This window comes from Gossypium arboreum, chromosome 6, assembly GCF_025698485.1.
Source record: "Gossypium arboreum isolate Shixiya-1 chromosome 6, ASM2569848v2, whole genome shotgun sequence".
In the NCBI taxonomy this organism is placed as follows: Eukaryota; Viridiplantae; Streptophyta; class Magnoliopsida; order Malvales; family Malvaceae; genus Gossypium; species Gossypium arboreum.
In genome coordinates, this window is record NC_069075.1 from 58,959,832 (window position 1) to 58,961,638 (window position 1,807).

General features: G+C 38.4%; 1 non-coding gene across 1 annotated transcript; it reads left to right on the plus strand.

Annotated features, from left to right (window-relative positions):
- The first annotated feature begins 1,345 nt into the window (after positions 1 to 1,345).
- LOC128294467 (small nucleolar RNA R71) lies at positions 1,346 to 1,451 on the plus strand. Its single transcript, XR_008284777.1, has one exon. It is a non-coding gene; the product is annotated as a small nucleolar RNA R71 (small nucleolar RNA).
- Positions 1,452 to 1,807: the final 356 nt, after the last annotated feature.

Genomic DNA, 1,807 nt, shown 5'->3' on the forward strand with positions numbered 1-1,807 from the left:
TTTTTGAAAAATTCTCTGAGTTTTTGATTAAGTCTCAACTTGTTTCTAATGCATATTTTGGCCTCGAGGGCTCGTATATGGGACAATATGAATGATTTTGATTGGTTTTTTATATGAATATTGATATGTTATGAAATGTTCAAAATTCTATTTGTTTGTATTGTAAACTCCGGTAGTACTCCATAACCTTGTTCTGGCGATGAATACGGGTTAAGGGTTTTACATGTCCTGTGATGGTGCGAAATACAAGTAGGAAGGTGGGTTCGGTCACTTTTAATTGAAAGAGAGGAGAAAAAGTGGGAAGAAAAGAAAATCAGTGGAGGAGAATGTGTCCCATGATGGTTGCAGTGGTGGACATGGTGACGCAAGGTGGAAGGGGGGAGGGGAACCCGAAAAGAAAAGAGAGGGAATGTTGGTTGAGGATGATGGTGAGGTGGTAGTGCAAATAAACTCAGAACGGTGGAAAGAAAAGAGTGGTGGTTGTGGTGGCCAAAAAGAGAGAAAAAGGATAGGAAGAAAATGAAAAAATAGAGACTGAGGTGGAAATGGGGGTGATGGATGGTACAAGGGGTGGTGTAGCTTGGTCAGCTATGACCAGGTTCAATGCAATAGAAGCTTATGGTAAGAGAAGAGCTTTTGGTAAGGGAATGAGATAATGAGGGAAAATGGGGATGTGTTTCATTTTAACAAGGCAAGTTTGACTTGCTAATGGATGAAAGAAATCCTCCCTATATGGTAACATAGGTAGATGGTAAGGCTAGCTAGCACATGCTGAAAATGTTTACATATTAAATAAAAAATATGTGCACAAAGGGGTTCGAATTATAGACCTCAAAGATAGCTAAGGAGTTTCCTACCACTAAGCCACAACACTTCCTTGTTTTCAATAATACGCAAATAATTTTAAGACGTGAGAAATAGCAGATTCACCCTCTTTACTAAATTAAATTAACTAAGAAAATAGGATGTGACAAATTCTAGGTTTGATGGACATTATTCGAAGAAGTTCCCTTCCCCACAATAAACACAAGCTACATTTTTTAATTGATTCGGTGACTGACTTGCAAAATTATTAAACCCATTAGTAGTAAAGTTTTTAAGCATTGAGGATACCTAAGATGCAAGTGAAGTGAAAGTGTCCACTTCATGTATTCCTGCGACTCGTCTTCCTAATGCTGCTCGATTGGTTTGGCCATTGATAATTTTTGTTGGCAATTCTCTCAATGATTTCATAAGCCTCGTTATAAAACTTAAAAGGAGAGCACCATTAACAGAAGCATCTACTACCATCCTTATGTGAGCATCGAGACAATTATAGAACGTCTCTAATTGGATGCAATGAAGGATTCCATGATAAGGGCATATTTGTAACAGTTCTTTAAATCTTTTCCACACCTCATACAAGGACTCGTCATCCATCTGTTGGAAGGTAGTTATCTCGTTTAGCAACTTAGCATTCTTGCTAAATGGGAAATACTTCATAAGGAATATTTCTGCTAACTCTTGCCATTGGTAATGGAATCTGGTGGCAATGAATTCAACCAAGCTCAAGCTCTGTCCCTTAGTAAATATGGGAAAAACTTTAATCGTAATGCATCTTCGGGTACTCCAACTAACTCAAAGGAATCACTCACCTCCATGAACAATCTTAGATAAAGGTAAGGATCTTCAGTAGGCTTTCCATTGAATTGGCCCACTGTTTGAAGCATCTGGAACATGACTAACTTCAGCTCAAATCGTTGTGCCTCGATTTTAGGTCTCCTAATACCTGGATTAAGCTCATGAAACAATGGCACGACTGTAACAC